The sequence below is a fragment of the Hipposideros armiger genome, unplaced genomic scaffold (assembly GCF_001890085.2).
Source record: "Hipposideros armiger isolate ML-2016 unplaced genomic scaffold, ASM189008v1 scaffold_16, whole genome shotgun sequence".
In the NCBI taxonomy this organism is placed as follows: Eukaryota; Metazoa; Chordata; class Mammalia; order Chiroptera; family Hipposideridae; genus Hipposideros; species Hipposideros armiger.
In genome coordinates, this window is record NW_017731366.1 from 5107117 (window position 1) to 5130264 (window position 23148).

Sequence of the window (23148 nt, forward strand, 5' to 3'; positions counted from 1 at the left end):
TTATTACCCACTGTCTAATCCCTTTGTTATTATTCCCGCTGATTGTCACAAGCAGGGAAAAATAGTTCTGTCTTGCTTCCAAAACCTTAGCTATGTAACAACAATATTTTCTTGGTTTTAGTTAATGATTTTTCTCTGATTAATAGTATAAAAAAAGACTCAGAGGGAAAAGCTACGTTAAAAGGTTTATGGATATGTACATATGTCCTAAACACTTTAAGACCATGCTTAAGTACGATTCACACCAACATCAGATTGGCTGCCTTTGGCAAGGAAGATAGGGAGAAGGGGTTTTAGCTGTATCTGTTATATTTTATTTAAAAAAGAAGGGGTGGAGGGAGCAAGAGTATTATATGGGTGTTTGTTTTTGGTAGGCTTGAAGTATTGCATAACTAAAAAAATGTAAAATTCACAAAATTATGGACATTAAAACTAACAAAATAAAGAATGCATAGCAAACAAGTGCTCTTGTTATGAATTTTGTATCAGTTTATTTCAACATGTACATCTATGGTTGATTTTTCAGAGATGAGAAAGACAAACACAGGAGGTGGAGGGAGATAACTTTCTCGGTTGTGTGTGGGGTTGTCTTGGAATCAATCTCTCTCTCTCTCTCTCTCTCTCTCTCTCTCTCTGATTTTATTTTTCTGTCCTTCCTATTCACCAAAGAGATTACCAGCCAAACAAATCTCCAAAAACCTCATGCCTACAAAGCAAAAAGCAATTTGGGTGTAAAAGGGTTATCTCTTTAATTTCTGATAAATTGGGGATTTGTGTGAGCATGTTAAAAAAAAAAAAAGAGGAAATTTGGGACGTTTCTTTCTATGGAGCCAAAACACCTTATACGTCTTTTTCCAAACTAATTTCTTACTGGAACCCTGGCAGGAAGAAATTGAAGAGACTATTCTGGCGGCTTTTCCTTTTTTTTTTTTTTTTTGAGAGTCCAGGTTTGCTTTCAGGATAAAGTTTCCTCTTGCCCATGGTGCTTTGCTGTGACATTGTAATTGCCTCTGTTGAATTGAATAATACAAATGGGTTGTTTCTATGGTATCGGATAAGTGGGATGAAAAGGTGAAACCCTAGATCTTGCGCTAGAGGTCACGGTGCTGTCCGACCCCCACCCCACCACCAACACACGCACTCTGTCAGTCAAACAGTACCCACAGCCAGACCCGGCTCTTCAAGCTCAGGCACTCATTTGTAACTTCCTGAGCAAATTCACGCATGAAAAAGAAAATGATTTTAGTTTATGTTGTCACTAAGCCCAGAAAATCCCTGCCAGCCCCATGCTGCCAGCTTTTCTAGGACCTTCTTATTGGTGGAGAATTTTAAATTGAAGGTGAGTGAGGAGCAGTCCCTCCCAGGCAGGCTTTGAACTAACAATAGGGCAGGTTGAATGAAGGCTGATAAATGTAAATCCTGGAATCCCGACGCCGGATCACACCGCGGCTGCAGAGGCCAGCGGTGGTCAGCGTTCCAGCCGCGGTACCACCTTGCTCACTCATCGCGTCAGCGGTGCGCTCAATAGATTTCATCGTTTCATCACCATTAGAGTACCTACTGTGCGCAAACTTTCCTCCACCATGGCCGTGCTCCAACTCACCACGCGTTGCCCGCTTGAATCTACCACCCACTAAATCGATCTGATTGAATAATTGGCCAGTTAACGCTTAGAAGAATCTGGAAAAAGATGAGATGGCGGGGGGTGAGGGAGAGAAGATAAAAGCAGAGTGTTACCTACACTCCCTCTTCCTCAGTCTTAACTGCACTTTACTCAAAGCGGGTTTCCTTGGTTACAACAGCATAACAGAGCCTAGTTTCTTAGAATGGTAAAAAAACCGGAGGGGCGATAAGATGGGTGGTCCTGACACATTTTACTTTGATGCAAGCTGCACACAGTTCTCATTCTCTACGCCCTCACCTCCAACTTCGTGTCGCCGAACTCCTTTGCCCTCCCACGACCGAGGCTCACCGGGACGCAGCCCCAAACTGATTATCAAGGGGGTGTCCTTGGGTTTGGGAACCTTAGAAAGTTGAGGCGGGAGTAGGGGCGGGGAGAGACTTAATTCCCAGTGCTTCTGGCCCTTGTTTGCTGGGGAGCCCCGCAAGCGGGTGTAGGCCTACGGGTCGAAGCCCAGCAACTCGGACCCTACATCCACTTGGCGGGGGCCCTTGGAGGCTGCGGTAGCTCCAGTCCACTCTCCCTCGCTCCAGTTCCAGATTTCTGCGGGAGCTGCGGCTCTGGGAGGGAGGGGGCTGCAGAGTGAGCGTGAGGATTTGAATGAGAAAGCAGGTTGTGGAGAAGGCGCTCCGCTCTTCCCAGCCCGTCTTGGGGGTTTCTGCAGGCTGCTGGGGTGAAGTGCCTTTGGGGGGAGGGGCTTTTCTGCCCCTCGATCGGGCTTTGGAGTTAGAGTCACAGGAGCCAATAACTCAGAACCTCAGCACTTTGGAGGTTTCTTCTCTGCCGAGGACTCTGAAGACTCCATCTACCGAACTCTCAAAGTTGAGCAGGTCAGTGCTTTCGGGGAAACGAGGAGGTGTGGAGAAAGAGAAAGAGGACTGGCCCGCCAGCCCAGGTGTGCAAGTGAGCAGGTGGCCCGAGTTCCTCTCTGCAGTCGCAGCCGAGACACGCTCTTTAGGACTGTGTGAATGTTGTGCGTGGGGATCCCGCAAGCCTCTGCGCGGAAAATTGGACCACTGCTGGTTTCGGGGTCCCATAATTCAGAACGCTGTGGGTATGTGAGCCTACGCCAGAACTTAATTCCCAGGTCTCCTGTGGTGGTGGGGGGTGGGGTTTCACCCGGTGGGGGGTAAAAGCATCCTTGCTGGATGCTTCACCCCCCTCGCGGGGTCCCGGGGACCAATCCCTGTCCGCGGAGAGAGCAGGTCCGCCTTTCCCAGCAAGGGGAGTGCGGTGTCCATTACGCTTGGGGAGTCTCACGGTTCTTCCTGAGCTCGATGACCCCACTCAGGACCCTCTCGAAGAAGACCGGGTGCTCTCAGTGAGAGGAGGATTTACTCCATTGCCTTTTCCTGGAATAAACTAGGGGCACCGGAGCGGCGCCGCGCGGTGGAAGCAGGTTGCGGCGGCGCATTTTGCGCCTGCGCGGGGTTCCCATGGCGACGGGACCGCGAGTCCGAGACGCCACCCCGCGCGCCCCAAAGCCCTGTTCCCTGTGGGGCGTCTGCGCCGCCCTCTCTCCTCCTCCCTGGGACTTTTTCTTTGTTGATTGGAACTCGGAATCAGTTTGTGATTACATTTTTGACCTTAGGCGTTCAGCATTAAAACAATAACCAACTAAATTGAAAAAGAAGACATCCCCCTCCCCACCCTGGGCGGCAACAGTACCATTTTGATCATAGACGCAAGAAAAATGGTGAGAAATTGCCTATTGGTACAGTAATCGAGACCCGCCCCTCTTTACTAGCCCATGAAAGTGGAGGCAAATAAAGTCTATTTATTTCCTGGTGTGGCGTTTCAAAAAATTTAGTCAGGTGCTTGCCCTTGAGCGTTGAGGACAGACTTATGCCTCATTTCCGCAGGTGGAGAGCGGGGCATGTACAAACCCACAGCCCCCCTGTCTCCTCATGGTATGTGTATGAGAACGCGATGCGCTCCAAATGGACCAAAGTAAAATAAATGCCAGTGAAAAGAAACAAAGGCTATCCAAGGGGAGGTGATTGTTTTTCCAGTTGCTCCGTAGTTTTGGTCATTCCTGGCGTTAATCTTCTAAATCTTCTGCAAGGAATGTTTCAAGAAGCCTTGAGCAAACCAGTCAGATTTCTCAAGACTTCTTCTATTAGGAGAGTCATTTTCCTTTTCTTAAAATTGTGTGAGTCTTGATAGCTCCATCCCCCTTTCAAACTCCCATTTATTTACACACAGATTAGCATCTGGCAAGGGTACACATTTTAAGGGGTATGTAGAAGGAGCTGTAGCTTCTCCTCGCTCATTTTTCTTAGGTTGCATCAATATTTGGCAGCATGATTGATATACCTAGTTGCTATTCAGTAAACATTGGTTAGAATTAATGTAACTGCTGGTAAAAGTTTAAAATGGAGTTATTCTTCTTGGAATAAAGTGTGGCATAAAAAAACCTTAGATCAAGTCATATATGAGCACTGTCTTGCTTTATTCTATTTTAAAATAATTTGCCTTCAAGAATTGCAACTGTTTATTGGTGCTAGAAGTTTTCAGACAATATCCTTCTATCAGCAAATGAAGTCAACATAATATTACTTTTCAGATGATTAGCAAATAACGGGCTGTTAAAGTTTTCTCTCCCACCCCATTCATTATAAATGCCTAGACATGCAGCCCATCTAGGTCGAATGTTAAAAAAAAGTTTCGTTAAGTTTTTTTCCCTTTTCTCATAACTAAAAAAAATAGAAAAACTCTTAATTTTCAGGTTCAGATACTTTGTGACCCTATTTGGTGGCTTGTAACTGGCTCCAGTTCCCTAATTCTCAGTGACATGTGTTTCTGCTGGTTCCAGGAGGTAAACTGCAGTTTAGCAGATCATGGGATAATGAGATTGGGAGTGCTTGAGGGGAGGCTGGGGAGAGGCAGTGGGAATGAGACAAAGGGAGTGAAGGTGGATGGGCAGAGCCAGGATTTATAGCTGCACTAAATTCTTTATAAAAACTGTTAAAGTCATTGCTTCTGATTGATACATTTTCAACATCAACTAAATTTATTTTTAGAATTAGTCTTCTAAATAATTATAAGGATAGCCTTGTAAAAATAGAATATGATAAAGGTGCTTTATGTTAGGTTGTCATAATGGGAAAACTCTTAATTAAATGTTTTCTACTTGATTAATTCATTTAGTCAACAAATATTTATTGAAAACTAATTATATGTAAGACAAGATAAATAAATCCAGATTCCTGCCCTCAGTGAATTAAGAGTTGTGAGTTCAGAAATAATTCTGATGCTTTTGAGGTTTTCAGGGTGGGATACTACCTAGGATCCCCTTAAGAAGAACAGTCGATTTAGTGCCGAGCAATCAGATTTCTAGATTCAGACACAAATGCTTAAACTTTGATTAGAAAAACATCCTGAACATTGTTTTTGAGTGTTTTAGGTAAGAGTCTATATATATGGTAGTGAACATTGCATGCACCTATATTCTTATATTTTTGTAGTACAGACTCAGCCCTAAAACCTCGTCTTGGCAAGTGGAGTTCTTGAGTTGGGGAGGAACAGAGAATTCTCTGTAATTCTCAGGTTTCTTAGATGAAGATAAGGTGAGTGAGTCAGTAGTCCTTTGTTCTGGCTCCATGTTTCAGGACATAATAAACCTCCTGCTCTCCCTTCTAAGAATAGTGTTGGTCTGCACGCTTAAAGGATCATGGCTGTTCATTTTTCTGAGCAAAAAAAGAAGGGGTATATAAAATTATGATAGATGGATGAAAGGAACATAATAGGGCATTTAAACATTGTTTAACTTTTGAGCTGGAATCACTTCTAGGCATTTTTAGTGAATTTAGACTATTGAAATCCATTACAGCCATGACAAACTCGGCCTAACATTGACCAAGGCTGACAAAGGTTTCCTCCTGTCATTCCTAGGACATAGAAGGTTAGGGAGACTGTAGCCTCCTTCACCACCTCATGAGTCAACTAACAATGATTGGCTCCGAGAAGCTTGCTGGAGAGCATCCTCATTTGGTTATTGCTCTTTGTCTAGGAAAATCAGACTCAGCTGTGAATTGTGGACCAAGTGGTGCAGAACTCATTACTTTGAACAATGCCTCCTCTGCCTGGGAAGCATGTTCTCTCTTCTCACTCATAGGAGCTTATTCCAGGCTGGCTTTGCTCACAAGGAAAATCATTTAGACACAGTTCAGTGGACACTCACTCACATCTCTTTGACACCCATGACCGTTTTTGTTTAAGAAGAAATCCAGTACTGCTGTGGTAGGGTGTGCCGAATTAGAAGTGCATTTTAAGAGCCCCGTGAAGAAGTTTACACAGCTTTATGTTATTATCATCAAGGTCTCTGTCTTCTGTGCTTCAAAGTAAAAGAGGACAGGATGGATGCAGAAGGGATAGCTAAGAAAACTTTTATAGCAAAGTTAAAAACGTTCTCACCAACTCTGCATTTTGGATGCACTAAACTACATGCCTGCTTAAAATTGTCATAAAATTACAGAGCCAAAAAACGCATCTATTGTGTTTGTTATCTAAATCAGCAAACCAGGGCCCAAGGTTGCTAAATGATTTTCTTAAAGTCAGTGGCGGAACTGGGATGAAAATGCCAATGTTCTGATTTCTAATGATCCTGTTGTTTCCAGGAAGTCTAGGGCGGGCAGATATGAAATCCTTGCTCCAGACTTGATATTTGCAACCATATGAAATTGCTGTAGTTGTAGGTATAAAATGGTTAAACATCAGCAATGTTATGTGATTTAATCTAATTTTGTTGAGTTGAATTGACAGTGGGCACCTTCTGATTATATATTTAGTCATAAGCATGTGTGTATCATGAGAATGTATGTGGTACACATGTATAAATGCAAAATGTCTTTCTCAGTATCAGTTTTGGCCTGAGGGATCCTGGCATGATTAGGATTTAATACAAGAGGAAACAGTTTTCTGGATATTGTCTAGTAAATACCTTATACAAGGAGTTCTGGAAGAAAAGGAGGAAATGAACATTAATTCATTGCATCGGGTGCCTGGGCATTCACTTTATGTCACTTTAAAACTCATAATAATGAAGAGATGCAGGAATTCTTATCCCATGTTACTGAGGAGGCTCAAAGAGGTTAGTTTCTTTTCCAATTCACCACTCCAGCCAAAGTAAAGACAGAAGTTGTTTTCTGATCAGCTTTTTGGTGAGTGGAGAAGTTGCATTTCCTGTATGGAGGTTAGAAGGTTATAAATTCAGGCCTGGCTCCAGAAAAACATTCAAGACTTTGTTTATAAACTGTGTTGGCTATTTGTTTAGAAGTGAAGGGTGATTAGGTTCTCTTTTACAGATACTTTTCCACATCAAAGCGGCCCATGTATCACTACTGAATTGTTGTCTAATTGTGGTGGGCCTATAAGAGAACCCGTCCCTCGTGATTTTAATGTGTTTTCTGGCATCCCAAGACTTAGATGTTGGTTGTATCATATACAAACTTTGCTCACTTATTTTTCCTGAAATAGTATTGAGAGACTTACTGTTGGATAGAACAGATGGTGTCTTCCTGTAATGTTTTTCAAATTGGAGACTGAAATCACCTTGGACAGTTGCTGAAAATTTCAAGCCTGTTGCCAGAAACTGGAGTTTGCTGCTCCTCAAACTGCTCTGCCATGGTGTTGGGAAATTGAAATTGGACTGTGCTGAGCTGGTTTCAGATTTGCAGTAGTTTTGAGCTGGTTTACCCAGGAAGAAATGAAGGCTCAGGCATGTCCACACTCACACAGCTGAGCTGGGACTTGAACCTTGAACTAGGCTGTTAAACCCCAGGCCTAGTGTTCTTAGTAGCACACCACAACTTAAAAGCATGCTGGACTCCACTTTGGAATTCATCCTCAGCTTCATTTGCTGCATGGGACCCTGGAAGGCTCTCTGGGTTTTCCTCTTGAGTTTTTCTGTGGCTTATCCTACTAGCAAGCCTCTTTTCTCTATGGCTGGCTCTGAACTGAGCAAGGGACTTATGAGGCTGTGCAGCCACTCAGGTGCCTGTTAAATTGCTACTGGAAGGCAGAAGGATCTAGTTTAATGCTAGCATATGTGAGTTACTGATTAACAGATCTAAGGTGGTCATGGTTTCTCTTTCATCCGCCTTCACTTCCTTGTTGCTAGTCCACAAGAACCAAACATTTGAATTCAGCTTCCCACTCCCCTCTCCTTTCCTTCTTCATTTAATTGAAGGGGACTCTGCACCTCAGAACAGGTCTCTGTGGAGTGCTATGGAACGTCTGCAAGACTACCCCTGGTGGGAACTTTGAAGATGTATGCGGTTTTTTTCAGGGGTCAGAATCCTGGACCAGAAGTTAAGTGAGTTGATTTGCTATGTAATCCTATGCAATTTAATTTAGTTCTCTAGACCTCTTTCTGTCAAACAACTCTGTCTTAACTTTGAGTGATGTGGGAGATATTGAAAACATTTATTTTCCCCCCAATAAGAAAATTATTGTTTTAAAAGAGATTTCTTTATAGAAAACAGTAAGGTGTTCATATAAGGAGTTAGGATTATGTAGAGACAATTTGATTTTCCTTTCAATGTAAAGATGATTGGTTCCATACAGCCATTTGTGTAACAGAGAAAAAAAGGGAGGGTTTCTTGTATGCATATAAAATATCTTCTAGAACGATACACAAGAAACTAACAGTGTTGGTTGCTGGGAGATAGATACCAGAGGTAAACTATTCGTTGTATATCCTTTTGTGCCATTTGAATTTTGAACCTTCAACTTAATAAATAAAATTAAAAAAAAAGAATACTTGGGTTTTAATAATGAAGAAATAAATAAGTAATCACCCCCTGGCTCCTAAGTGATAGAAGTAGGCGACTGAGAAGCAATTTTAAAGAAAAGAAAAGCAATTCTCTTTCTTACTATCTTTTAAAATCTCACCAAAATTCACATTTAGTAATATTTCTTTTCACTCTGTGTAATTTTTTAAAGCAGTGTTCCTTAAGCTTTTCTGGATTTTCATAACAGGACTGCAGAGATTTTTTTTTTGATTTTTCAAGTTTTCTTCCCTGTCATAAAGCCTCAGCTATTGGCTGCCTTCAGACTCAGTGGGCCAATGGGAAACAGATTCCTCCCACTCCTGAGGAACTAAACCCATCTTATGCTGGTAGCATATTTATAATAGAGTGAAGGCTAAAAAGTTCCTTTTTCTACTCCCACACTGTTTTATTTTTCTGCATAGAGAAATCCCTGTAATGTGATGATTCTTTTATTTTCCTCAGCAGTGTCTGAATGTGAATGCCAGAGGAATCTTTTCTTCTCAAATTGAAAAAGAAAAAAAAGTATGTATACAAATGTTTTATTCTGAAAACAAAACAAAACAAAACAAAAACGAGTGTTTTATTCTGAACCACAGCTTTTCTTGTTTTCAATAGGTTGTGAATTGGAAGTATTTTTCTGTTTACTGAGTAAGTCATTAAAATACATTCTTAGAAGAGAGAGTAAACACAAACTGTGGACCAACTTCTTTTTCATTATCAAAAGAGAAATGTGAATCTATTATTTAATGTCCAAGTTTCAGTCCAAATCAAAAACACACGTTGGGTCCAGTTCTCAGCACGTTCTTGAAAATTTCTCATCTCAAATTTGTAAAGTAAATTAGAAAAGCCTATATTTTCCTCCCAAACTTCTTATTGTGATGTTGCTTTTTATTTGTTGGAAAAGTCTAACTGAATAGGTCATACAATCTCAGACTTAAATTTTTTTAAAGCCTAAAAGGTCCTTTAGTGAGTATTCCCTCTCAACCTCTGTCTCTGAGCCATCCAGTTTTTTCTCTAATTTCCAACAGTGAACAGTGTTACTAGTTTCTTATGTATTTTTTCAAAGATCACACACACACACACACACACACACACACACACACACACACACAGTCACACGCAAATATACGTGGATGCTTTTTTCCTTTTTTAAAAAATTCAGATGTTGGTACACCTTCCACATGATTCTGTATTTTTTTTTGTAACTATATCTTGTATATGATTTCACATCGGCATATAGAGCTTCTTAATTCTTTTTTTTTTTCTTTTTTTTTCTTTATTTTTTAAAAGCAGTTTTAGGTTCACAGCAAAATTGAGGGGAAGGTACAGTGATTTCCCATGTATCCCTTACCCCTACACATACATAACCTCCCTATTACCAATATCCCCCACCAGAGTTACAATTTATTACAAATGGTTACAAAGTTACCATTTGTTAAAATTGATGAACCTACATTGATACATCATAATCACCCAAAGTCCATGGTTTACAATACAGTTCACTCTTGGTGCTATACATTCTATAGGTTTGGATAAATGTATAATGAAATGTACTCATCATTATGGTATCATACAGAGTCTTTTCATAGCCCTAAAATCCTGTGCTCTGCCTATTCATCGCACCCCCACCCTTCAGTCCCTGGCAACCACTGATCTTTTTATTGGCTCAGTAGTTTTGCCTTTTCCAGACTGTCATATAGTTGGAATCTTACAGTGTGTAGCTTTTCCAGATTGGCTTCTCTCATTTAGTAATATGCATCTAAGTTCCCTCCATGTCTTTTCATGGCTTGATAGCTCATTTCTTTCTAACACTGAATAATATTCCATTGTCCAGATGTATCACAGTTGACTTACCCATGCACATACTGAAGGACATCTTGATTCCAAGATTTGGCAATTATGAATACAGCTGCTATAAACCACAGGCAGGTTTCTGTGTGAACATAAGTTTTCAACTCCTTTGATAAATATCAAGGAGCAAGACTGCTGGAATGTATGGTAAAAGTATGTTTAGTTTTGTAAGAAACCGCCAAACTGTCTTCTGAAATGTCTAACATTTTACATTCCCACCAGCAATGAATGAAAGTTCCTGTTGCTCCACATTTAGTGTTGTCAGTGTCCTAGAGTTTGGCCATGCTAATGGCCAGTACTGCTGTCTCATTTTAATTTCCATTTCCGCATGACGTAGGATGTGGAACATCTTTTCATATGCATATTTGCCATCTATGTATCTTCTTTGATGAGGTAGACAACCTTAAGGTCTTCGGCCTATTTTTTAATCAGTTGTTTGTTTTCTTATTATTGAGTTTTAAAAGTTCTTTGTATATTTTAGATAACAGTCCTTTATCATATGTGTTAATTGCAAATATTTTCTCCCTGTCTGTGCCTTGTTCTCTCATTCTCTTGACATTGTCTTTCACAGAACAGAAGTTAAACATTTTTTTTTTTCAACAGAACAAAACAAATGTTCACAGTCCCTGCTTTATTTTTCATTTGGTCACACATGCTTTAAAAAACACACAACACACACACTTGCAAAATATCCAAACATCAGGAATTAGAAAGGTATGAAACACGGGGCTTACAGGCTTGAAAGATATCCTAGGCTTTAGAACAAAGGAAAAACAATCAAATAATGAAAAATTCTGTATTCAAAACACAAAGATATTTTGTTTTTGATGGAATTTAAGTTTTGTGTTTTTTTTTTTTTTCTTTTTAAGGAACGCTTTAGGGACAAAAACTAAGCTGGTTGTGTTGCCTGAGGCAGGGCCTAGCTTCTCTTTCTTGAAGGCTTTTTGTAAAATACAGATGCCAGTATTCACTGGCCTGGATTTTCACCCCCTCACACACACACACACACACACACACACACACACACACACACACACACACACCTGCCATCTGAAAGTGCAGCACCTTGGGCCCACCTGAGGACACCTGGTAGTGGCTACAGAACATCCAAGATGTGGTCAATCTTGGCGACTAGCTCCGTTTGCTTTCCTGAGCTAACCTCTGGTTCTTGATGTCAGTGTCTTTCCTGAATTTGCCAGCGAGCGCCACCTGCTCAGCTTCCACCACCGACTTCAGCACCTGCTCCTTGACTTGCACATTTTGTTCGCTTTGTCACACAGTTCTGAGACCTCTGTCTTCAGCCTGGGCTGCAGAAGTGCAGTCTCACTAGTCAAGGTCTTGTGTTCCATCTCCCGGCTCTTCTTGCCGCTGCTGAGGGTGGACACATCCGAGGCGTGCTTGTACCTATTGATAGTCTCATTAAAGTGATGGTAAAGACCTATTATTCTCTTGACCAGGATCAAGACCTGCTTTGTGATGCAGACCACAAGAAGTTTGAAATTTGAATCAAGTCTAGTTTATCAGTTCTTTCTTTCATGGATCGTGCCTTTGGTGGTATAGCTGAAAAGTCATGACCATCCTCAAGGTCATCTTGGTCTTCTCCCACATTATCTTCTAGGAGTTTTATAGTTTTGCATTTTACTTTGGGATATGTGATTCATTTTGAGTTAATTTTTGTGAAGGGTGTAAGGTCTGTGTCTAATTTCATTTTTTTTGCATGTGAATGTCCAGGTGTTCCAGCACCACTTGTTGAAGAGATGGTCTTTGCTCCATGGTATTGCCTTTGCTCTTTTGTCAGAGATCAGTTGATTCTACTTATTTTTGGGCTTTCTATTCTATTTCACTAATCTATTTATTCTTTCTCCACTATTGCTTTCTCCACTATAGCTTTAGAGTAAGTCTTGAAGTTGGATAGTGTCAGTCTTCCAACTTTGTTCTTTTCCTTCAGTATTGTGTTGGCTATTCAGTTTTTTTTTTTTTTAATGGCTACAGATTTTCCACTGTATGGATATACTAAAATTTAACCAGATTAATGGACAATTAGATTGCTTCTGATTTTTGGAAAACAATGGTACAGTGAATAACCTTATATAGTCACCATTTTGCACATGTTCAAGTACAGCTATAGGATATATTTTTTGGAAGTAGGAATGCCAAGTTAAAGGTAAGTACACTTGTAATTTTGATAAATATTGCCAAATTCGCCTTAATAGAATTTGTAAAACTTGTACTCCTATCAGAAATGTATTAAACTGACAATTTCTCCACACCCTCAACAACAGTATGCCATTAAACTTTTTTTTAAAAAATATTTTTATTGGGGAATTGAGGAGAGGGAACAGTGTTGGGGAATCGGGGAAGGGAAACAGACAAGTTGCTGTCCTTTTGTTCTTCAGTCTAGTTGTGGAGGACGTCTCTTCACTGGCCCATGTTGGTATTGTGATCCTTGCGCTCTTCCTAGCTGAGGTAGATCGGTCACTGACCATTGGACAGCTGCTCACAGCGGCTCATGGCAGCCCACTCTAGACCCACTGCAGCCTACACCTTCGCGGGCGACTCATGGCAGCCCAGCTCCAGGTCAAGCTGTTGTTCACTATCTTAGCTGTACAGGGTGCAGCATCACTGGCCCATGTGGAATCTGAACCAGCGGCCCTCCTGCTCAGAATTTGCACTCCCAAGCCAACTCTTAACCAATGAGCTACTCGGCCGGCCCTGACATTAAACTTTGATTTTTGCTAATATGATAGGTAAAGAGTTAGTATCTTGTTATAGATGAAATTTGCTTTTCTTTTACTCACTTACAGGTGACTTCACAAGTTCCCATTTTAAGCAGAGCCTCAGAGGAGAAGGTATCACTTCATTCTTTCCAGTATACATTAAAAGATTGACTTTGAAGAAGAAGTAAGTGAATAGGTTTTTGATTATTGCTTTGTGAGGAGCAGGGTGAGCACACTTAACTTTTCTTAAATAATGTGCATTTAGTTGACTTTCACATTCCTTCCAAATCTTAACATTTTACTTCCCCTACTTATTGTGCTGTGTAGGGAAGGAGAGAATGCGTTGACTGGAGGTTTAATTGCCCAGTTCAAGACAGATCTCATGTTGGAGCTGCACTCCTCATTGCTGGGTAAAAGGGGTAGTGAAGATGAGAATCCAACACAGTCCTAGTGATAAGCTCCCTTCTCTCTCTCTAGTGGACACAAGAAAGGGTGAGATGAACTCAGGGAAAACTGGGACATCTGCTCTTCTCTGGAAGGGGTCCTTTCTGAGACTAATTTTTGGGCATTGTTATATATGAAGGAATTGGGTAGAGCTATTTTGAGGTCCAATTCTAATATTTAAAAAGTTTGGAAATCACTGGTTTAGAGATAATTATTATCAATCAAGGATTTTTTGAATGTTAGATCTATGCGTTAGTAGATGAAATTAGAATTGTTAAAAAAAAAAGGGCTAGCCGAGTGCCACATTGGTTGGGAGTTCACTTGGGAGCACGGGCTCTGAGCCCCAGCGCCACCGGTTTGGATCCCACATGGGCCAGTGACACTGCCCTCTGCAGCTAAGATGGTGAACAACAGCCCCACCTGGAGCTGGGCTGCTGTGGGTCGTCAGCGATGGCATAGGCTGCAGCAGGCTGTAGTGGGCTGCCGTGGGCTGCCGTGGATGTCCGGCGGCCAGTGTGAACGGCTGGCAGCGTGAGCTGCTGTGAGCCCCCGTGAGCCATTGTCCAGTGCCCAGTGACCGATCTGCCTCAGCCGGGAAGAACGCAATGATCACAATACCAACATGGGACAGTGGGCGGCGTCCTCCACGGCTAGACTGAGGAACAGAGGGATGGCAACTTGTCTGTTCCCCTTCCCCGATTCCCCAGCACTGTCCCTTCTCCCAATTCCCCCAATAAAATCTTTAAAAAAAAATCTTTTAGTGTGTCATCAAGAAAAGAGTCTTCAAATGTGATCAAAAGCTAGGTTTCAAGACTGATGTCTGCTGGGAGTTTAATTACCCACTGTGACTCCTTTGGGTGTTGTTTTTTCAATCTAGCTTGCATTGTGTGCTCACTTTAAAGAAAAATGGATATATAAGAAAGTGATGGGAATATGCCAATCCTGACATGAGTATAAGAAGGGATGGTAAATTGGAAAGCCTCGATTCCATTACTGACTGCAATATCTTAGCAGTGCTCTCCCTCGCTCTCTTCCTCCCTCTCATTTTTATTATTTATTAGTAAGCAAAATTACATAGATGTTAAGAGTACAATCTTTGGAGTAAGATTGTTTTAGTTCAAATCCCAGTGATGTCACTTTGTCGATTGCTAGCTATGGACCTTAGGTAATTGCTCAATCTCTCTCTGTGCTTCAGTTTCTCTGTTTGTAAAATGGGGATAGTAATTATACCTAGCCCTTAGGATCATTGTAAGGATTAAATAAAATAATATACGTAAAATGTTTACCATAATACCTGGTACGTAGGAAGTGCCAAAAAATATCAGCAGGTATTTCAAAATGGCCGTCACTGAACTAATATTTTTTGGACTAGAACAGTTCCTGATATGGCTATCAAACTCCAAGTCTCCATGGCTTTGAATGTAAATTGCCAGGGTTGAATTTTGTTTGTAGCAATATAATTTACCAACACTCCTGCTGAAACGATTTAAAAATGCTGGTTACAATAGAAAGGTAATTTTCTTAAATGCTATGAACCAGTAAGAAAGTAATGAATATTTAAGCCAAAACATAAGTGAAGAAGTGTCTCCTGGGCTATGAAGCTGGCTTTTGCCTTGAGGACATTTGCTAAACCAGCTTAACTTGAACTTCTGTTTTCATGGCCTGAGGGTAGTGGAGAGACAAGGTAAGACATTTAAGAGGGTGTGTATCCTTCAGTAATAAAGCTGGGACTAAAAATAAAAACAAAAATATCATTTAATCTTTCCAACCCTAGGAGACTGTAAGGAAAATCACTTATCATAAACCTTGCTACTTAGTAGATGCCTAATTATTTGGTCTTGAGAATTTGTGATTCTAAACCAGCTCTAATGCAAGTGTGCATCTGGAATCGTAATAACTAGGTGGACAGGAAAACCTCAAGATGAAAATTTGATTTAAAGACTTTCTATATTGGAAGTATCCCTGGTACTAAGCAGAAACCAAAATTTCTCCCTCTTTTGGAGGAGTCTATTTTTATCAAAGACTTCGGAGAATCCCCACCAATAAAATTAGAAGGAAAATGAGCATCTCATAGTTAAAAAAAAAATCACTAAACACAAAATATAAGCTGAGAAAAGAAACTGTAAAGACTAAGCTGATTTGAAAAAGAAGCAAATAGAACTTGAAAAAATGAAAATACAATAATTAAAAATAACTCAATGTATGGATTTAACAATGTATTAATCCAAGTGGAACAGGGAAATATTCACCTGAATGACAGATTTGGAGAAAATTTTCAGATGGCAACATGGAGTAGCAGAGTAATGAAAAACTGAATAGAAAGGTTAATGTGGAAGATAGAGAATTCACTTTCAACATAAATTTAATTATAGTTTCAGAATAAGAAGAGAAAATAGGACGAGGCAACATATAAAGAGGTAATATCAGAGAATTTTCAAGGAACAATAAAAAGCATCACTTAATATATTCATGAAGTTATATGAATCCCAATCAGGATAAGCAAAAAGAAATCCACACATAGACAAAATATAATGAAATTGCAGAACAGAAAAGGTAAAGAGAAGATCTTCAGTGAGGTCAGAGAGAAGAGGCAGCTTATCTTCAAAGACATGACAAGTTATCCTGACAGTGCCACAACAGAAGCCAGAAGACAGCAGAATATTATCTTTCATGCACTGACAGAAATTAACTCTGAGTTTAGTATTCTATTTCTGTTGAAAAAAAATCTTTAAAAAACAAGGACAAAATACTTCTCAGACTTACAAAAACCTGGAGACTTTGTTCTAGCAATCCTCACTAAAGGGATATAGAGTTGACCCTTGATTAAAATGGGTTTGAATTGTGCAGGCCCACTTATCTGTGATTTTTTTTCAATAAATGTAGTGGTAACGGTAGGTTTCCCATCTGAGGATTCAATGAACCCTGGATGGGTTCAGTATTTTCACATTCCCACCGCAGTTTCCATTTGCACTTTGTTGAATCCATAGATGCGGAAGGGTCAACTGTAGACTCATAAGTGGATTTTCAACTGCATGAAGGTCAGCACCTCTAATTCCCACCTTGTTCGATGGTCAACTGTATTTAAGGCAAAATAAAATCATTTCCAGATGGAAGGTCTCACAAGCAGGATGTAATGAAGAGCAAAGAAAGGGAAAATGTGTATGTTAAAGCACATGTTGATTGTACAAAATAATAATAATAATAATGTCTTCAGTGGGAACTAGATAAAATAAGTGACATAGGTTGTAGAAGCAAAAGGAGTTAATATCTTCTAAAATTCTTGCATAGTTTAGGAGGAAGTTAAAGATATTGGTTAAATTTAGACTTACAAGTAAAGCATGCATGTTAAAATTTCTAAGGCAACCACTAAAAATTAGTAAAAGAATGAATAACTTTCTAGCTAATGGGGAAAATTGAAATGAGAAAAATAATCTCAAAGTCAAGGAAGCTGAGAAAAGTATAGAATAGACAAGATAAATAGTACAAAATAAGATGTAGAAACAAATCCATATGTATTAGTCATTATAATAAGTCTAAAGGCACCAGAGATTGTTAGAGTGGATGAAAAATGAAAATTCAGGTATATGCTGTTTATGAAAGACATGTGTAAAATATAAGGATACAGAAAGGTTAGAAGTAAAACAAAATAAATGCGTGATTAAAAACCAAATGAAAGCTGGCAATATTGACATCAGACAAAATAGAATTTAAATGTCCCCAAAATGTTTTTAGAGACAAAGAGGATCATATTGGTTAAAAAGTTGCAACTCAAATATAAAAAGATTATTGTCTCTAATAACATGGCCTTGATATAAAGTAAGCAAGAACTACAATGAGAAATATATATTCTCATGAAATTTTAATATACTTTCTCAGTTCTTGATAAAGTGGGAAAAAGGTCAATTACCACATACAGGATTTGAACAATACAATTAATAACTTTGAGCTGGTATGTGAGAATCATACATATCAAAACAGCAGAATACACATTATTTTCAAACACAGAGCATTTATAAAAAGTGACTTCAAACTGTGGCATAAAGCAAGTCTTAACAATTATCAAATGACAAGTATCAAACAGGCTAGATCTGTGACCACAGTGCATTAAGCTAGATTCCAATAAGAAAAAGAAAAAAACCCAACACACACACGGAACTTGGGGTTTAGTGGTGTATCTTGTGAGCTTTAAAAAATGAACAAAGTATCCTTTTATTTCTCTCTCTTTGTGTACGTAGCTGGGAGGGGGCTAGCTATGGAATTAGGCTGTTTGCAGAGCCCTTTTACAACCAGTTTGGCAAAGCTTAGAAACCTGTGGGAAGTGGGGGAGGACAGTGACCTGCCAGCTGGGGGGTAGAGTGGGGCCCCTCTGACTGGGCCTTCTGGGCCTGACTGCTTTATAAGCTGTCGGCCTGGGTCTGGGTCTGGGCCATTTCTGCACTGTGTAATTCTCTTAATTTGTTTGTCTTAAAATTAGTGGAGAAATGTGAGAAGGAGCAGCTTTATTTGAAATCTTAGCTTTTAACTGGATTTACAGATGCTCCTTGATTTGCGATGCTGTTATGTCCAGATATACTCATCGTGGGTAAAATATATTGTAAGTCGAAAATGCATTTAATACACCTACCGAACATCATAGCTTAGCCTAGCCTACCTTAAACATGCTCAGACCACTTAAAGTTGGGTAAAGTTATCTAACACAAAGCCTATTTTATAATAAAGTGTTGAGTAATTTGTTGAATACTGTACTGAAAGTGAAAAAGAGAATGGTTGTGTGGGTATCACTTTTACACCATTGTGAAATTGGAAAGTCGTAAGTCAAACTCATCATATGTCAGGGACTGCCTGTAGTTTGAATTCCCAACCTGCAGGGATACCTGGATACAGAAATTCCCAAATGTATTGTGACAGAGGTTGTGAGGTGCAGGACTTAGTTTTGGGAACTTTTTCCCTATGCCTTCCTGTTTTTAAGCATCTTGTTTTATGTATGTTACTGTCAGAGCCTATTATGTCTTTGCTCTCTCAGCAAGGCTTAAAGAGAAGAAAATCAGCACTTTTTCATATAAGATAAATGCTGTAGTACTAATGGGGATTAACTCTGGTTTCTCGGGACTATTTTATAATTAAAGATGAATGGATTGGGATATTAGGGAGGGGTTGCCCATAGTATTTATTAATACGATGTGGAATATTAAGTTTGGCAGCTCTAAGAAAGCATCGTTTACCATACTCCTTTTGTGGTTATACAGATGAGGCAGCCGAAGCACAGGGAAGTGATGAGATTTACCTCACAGTCTGGTTAGCGGGAGGACTGGGCTGCAAATCTGGCCTCTTGACTTCTGGTCAGGCATTTTCCCATTGTCCCTGATGCCTTACTACATTCCATAAGCCAGTTATCCCTTTTTCAACAACAGGGTGAGTTTATGCTTTATGTGTGCATATGTGGCTATAGCTTTCTTCCTCGTTAGCAATTTGGAGAACACATGAGTCCCTCAGACATTTTTACACCATGATGTCTGACTAGAAAACTTGGCCTTGGTGTTTCTGAACTTGGTCCAGGTAGCTTACTCACACTTCAAAGAAACCTTCCACTATTTGATACTCAAAGGACCGACACTTTGAATCACCTCCAATCTGTATACTCCAGAGGCTCCTGGCTGGAGGGACAAGCGATGTATTTTAGTCATTTAGTCAGATCCTCCTGTCTCTTTTCCTTTGTTGGCCCACAGTGCACTTGGATTGAGTGATCAAGGTGGGAAGAATTAGCCTTGTCTATCACGAGCAACACGATGCTAGGCTCTTTCCACAGGGAAGCAGAGTATCACGGAGTCAACACTGCTGGAAAAAGTGGATGTCGCTCTGGACTGGGGGACTGTTACTGTGGATTTGGAGTCAGAAGACATGGGTTTGCACCCTACAGTTTCCTCTTAGCCTTGCTGGAGTCATGCTTAATAATGCATTACTCATAGGGCTATTGTAAGGGTCATTAAAAAAATGCAAGATGTAAGTGGAAATGTTGTATAAATCTAAAGTGATTTACCAACAACATATTATTATTAAGAAAGGATGTAAAAGATTGGGAGTGGGAGTATTGGTTTTTATGGAAGAGAGGTACCAGAGGAGAATGGGCTGTGGTGGTGGTACTCGCAGTAGATAGAGTAGTCAGCATGTAGTAGACAAATCCCTCTACTTAATAAATGAATGAATGAATGAATGAATGAATGAATGAATGAATAAATATATAAATTCCCCTCCCACAAAGTTCCCTATTAGGGATTTTTCTAGTTCTTGTTTTCTTTAGTGTTAGAATTCTGATGTCCATATATGAACTTGAATACTTTTTATTAAGCCATTTAAGTGACTTGAACAGATGTGTAGTCTTTCATAAAATTCGTGTTAAAGCAGAGATATAGATTTGCTTCATGTGTTAAAACAACTAAGGGAATTCTAAAGATAAAGATTTCAGGTTTTATTCTTAAATACCTTCAAGGGGTGTGAGGGAATCCTTTACTACCAAAATAAATGACTTCAATGCAGCATATCCCTTGGGAAAAGACTAAGTAAATATAGTCACACTTTGAAACTCGGGACTAGTTAAAAAAAACTTGGCCATGGTCATCCTAGAATTTCTAATTTTTTTTTTTAATTGGTGGAGTCCTACTGCTACAGTGTTCTGACTGTCGTATAGTTTCACATGGGCAGTTTTAATCATGTACCTACAGATAAAAATGTCAAAAATTAGAAATTTAGATTGATTATAGGAGTTATTAATCATTTATAAAGTGAACTTACGTATATTTAAACTTTTAAAATATTTTTTTATAGTCCATCTGATGCATGAATCTCCTCTGAATGCTTACATAGCTCTTTTTGTTTCTTGGAGTGTGCAGTCTTTGAAGAGAGTTAATTACAATTCTTTTTCCAAATTAATTTTTTCTGTAGAAGTATATTTATTGCTATGACAAGAGTGTCAACATATTAGTAAGTTATTAAGTAAAAAAAGTAGGCTACAACATAGTAGAATCTGATATTAAAATAGACCTCTTAGGAGGTGGAATAAACATTTTGTAAGCTCCAAAAGAAAGTTAAAAGAGTTAATTTTTAAACATCTTGCTTTTACCCAAATATTGACCAGATAACTTCAAATTGAGTACAAGCTGCCGTGGAAGTACATCTCTAATAATTTAAATTGCTATTTTTAAAAAAAATCAATGAAAGTGTATTTTGGGTGGATATTTTTATGTATTGTGTTCACACAAATGGGACCATGAAACACTCAAGAGATCCCTGCTTTGGGACTGCCAAGGCAGGCTTCCTGCCACTTTATTTAATAGCCAACAGTGCTATTTTGCTACTTACACGTCCTTTGGGCCTCAGTTTCCTTCCGGCTACACCATGACAGGTTTGGCTTAGCTGATTTCTAAGGTCCCTTTCAGTTGCTTTCCCTTAGCGAGCACTGGGGTCCTTGGCTCATGTAAATCTGGTTGAATGAAAAATTGTGGTTTTTTTTTTACACAGCTCTTTGTTCCCCTGCCCCAGCCCTACTAACTCCATTCATCATGTCCACTTCCATCTCTAAATTCTGAAGTAGTTTGCTCTGATTCTGGAGGCCAGAGAGGACACCTCCTTCCTTTAGTCTGGGCATATAGTGAAGGCATCACTGATGTTTACTGGGGGCCTGTAGTCTGTGCATGCCCAGGCCTGTCACTCAGAGACAGCTTACAGCCTGCACCTACCTTGTAGCAGCAAACAGATGCCAGGGGAGGTAAGACAAGCAAGCGCTGATGAAAATAGAGGCACACAACCTGAAAGCCATAGGGTTCAGTTACGTATACAGTAATACCTTGGTTTGTGAGCATAATTTGTTCCGGAAACAAATTACTCGTATTGCAAGACATCACTCGTTTACCACGTTAAAATGTATTGGAAATATTTGCTCGTCTTGCAGAACACTTGCAAGCCACGTTACTCTCAATCCAAGGTTTTGCTGTATATACCTTTGTGCTTTAGCGCAACCATTTACATTCTCTGAGCCTCCTCTTCCTAAAAACACTCACTCAGAAGAGTTTCTTCAAGGAATGGAGATAATGTACATGAAGAGTGGTTTTTAGCTTTGGCTGCACTTTAGAATCACCCACGGAGCTTTAAAACACACCAATCCCCAAGTCCCACATCCAGAGAATTTGATGTAATTGGTCAGGGGTGTGGCGTGGGAATAAGGATTCTAAGGCTTCCCAAGTGATTGATTCTAATGTGTAGTCAAGGTTGAGACCCACTGACTGAGTAAAGCCATATCACAGTTCCTGATACATAGGTAGGTACTCATTAATTGGTATATAGGATTATGGTAGTTCAGTGCATGAGAGAGTTTTAGATAAATTGGAGGGAGAGATTTTTGAGGGCATTTTGGGATGGCAGTGGCAGTTTACCCAGCCCTTAAAGAAAAGGGCAGTGATTACAGTGTGAGCAAAAAGATCTGGAAGTTGGAAAGCCTGGTCCATGATGTGAACCAGTGCTCAAGTATCTTAATATTGTATACTCTGGGATTTGTCTGGGTCCTCAAAGAGTTGAAGGTCTCACCCTCATTGGATGTATCTGAGGGTGTTACCTATATTTGTTACCTACTGCTATGTAAGAAATTACCCCAAATCTTAGTGTCTTAAAACAACAATACTTATCTTTCACTGTTTCTGTGGCTCAGAAATGTAGATGGGGATACAGAAGGGAATAGCATGTCTCTGCTCCTCTATGTCTGGAAGACTTGAAAGCTGGGGGTTAGAATCGTCTTCAGGTTCATTCACACACATCTATGGTTGATGTTGGTTGTTGGCTGAGGGCTTAGTTGGGGCAATCAGCTGTAGCACTTACACCTGGGCTTTCTTCCAAGTGGGTGGCTGGGTTCTCAGGGCAAGCATCCTGAGAGAGACAGGGAGCCAGGCAGAAGCTGTATCCTTTTTATGACCAAGTCTTGGAAGACTCATAGCGTCAATTCCACTGATTTTCTTTTCTTTTTTTATTGTGAAATAAACATTTGTTAAATTAATTTTAGCTGTACAACACAGTGCAATAGTTATACTTTTTACCCCTCAAAGTGACAACCTCCCTCCCCCAATCCACTGCCCCATTCCCCCCATATCATACATATCTATTACAATTCCCTTGACTCCACTCCCACACTATACTATACTCCACATCCCGTAACTATATATATATATATATTCAATTATAGTTGACATACAACATTATACAACATCAGCTTCAGGTGTACAGTGCAGTGATCAAGCTTCTACCCCATCCTTGAAGTGGTCTCCCTAACAAGACATGTGATCACCTGACACCCTACAAAATATTTACAACATCATTAATTATATTCCCCGAACTGTCTTTCATATCCCTGTGGCAATATTGTAGTTACTATTTATGCTGTCTAATCCCTTCCCCTTCTCCCTCATCCCCACCCCCTTCCCAATTAGCAACCATCAGTTTTTCCTCTATATCTCTGAGACTATTTCTATTTACTTTGCTCATTCATTCAGTTTTTTAGATTCCACATATAAGTGAAATCATATGGTATTTGTTTTTCTCCAACTGACTTAATTTACTTAACATAATAGTCTCTAGGTCCATCCATATTGTCCCAAATGGTACGATTTCATTCTTCTTTATAGCAGAGTAATACTCCATT

At 39.8% G+C, this 23148-nt stretch overlaps 1 protein-coding gene across 1 annotated transcript in view; it reads left to right on the top strand.

Moving 5' to 3' along the window:
- The first annotated feature begins 1550 nt into the window (after positions 1–1550).
- Positions 1551–23148, top strand: part of PLCH1 (phospholipase C eta 1) — a 230467-nt gene continuing 208869 nt past the window's right edge. The window contains exons 1-4 of the mRNA XM_019627783.1: positions 1551–2511; positions 7872–7997; positions 8920–8976; positions 13110–13206. The gene's annotated coding sequence lies outside the window, so the exon portion shown is untranslated. The remainder of the gene's footprint in view (positions 2512–7871; positions 7998–8919; positions 8977–13109; positions 13207–23148) is intronic.